This window comes from Rhagoletis pomonella, unplaced genomic scaffold, assembly GCF_013731165.1.
Source record: "Rhagoletis pomonella isolate Grant_MI unplaced genomic scaffold, Rhpom_1.0 Rhpom_scaffold_00015, whole genome shotgun sequence".
NCBI classification, from domain to species: domain Eukaryota; kingdom Metazoa; phylum Arthropoda; class Insecta; order Diptera; family Tephritidae; genus Rhagoletis; species Rhagoletis pomonella.
Window position 1 is genome coordinate 5,466,655 of NW_023458569.1, and position 510 is coordinate 5,467,164.

A 510-nucleotide genomic window follows, 5' to 3' on the forward strand; every position below is an offset into this window, starting at 1 on the left:
TCGGCCCCTTTTCTTTGGCAACACAGAAAGGAGAATTCTACTGCCTGAGGGTTATAATCCCTAAGTGCGGCCGAAGGCCGCCTACGCAGAAAGGTGTTCTATGCAAAAGGTGTTGGGCCCCTTTTCTTTGGCAACACAGAAAGGAGAATTCTACTGCCTGAGGGTTATAATCCCTAAGTGCGGCCGAAGGCTGTCTACGCAGAATGGTGTTCTATGCAAAAGGTGTTCGGCCCCTTTTCTTTGGCAACACAGAAAGGAGAATTCTACAGCCTGAGGGTTATAATCCCTAAGTGCGGCCGAAGGCCGCCTACGCAGAAAGGTAATCTATGCAAAAGGTGTTCGGCCCCTTTTCTTTGGCAACACAGAAAGGAGAATTCTACTGCCTGAGGGTTATAATCCCTAAGTGCGGCCGAAGGCCGCCTACGCAGAAAGGTGTTCTATGCAAAAGGTGTTCGGCCCCTTTTATTTGGCAACACAGAAAGGAGAATTCTACGTTGTGAGGTTATAATC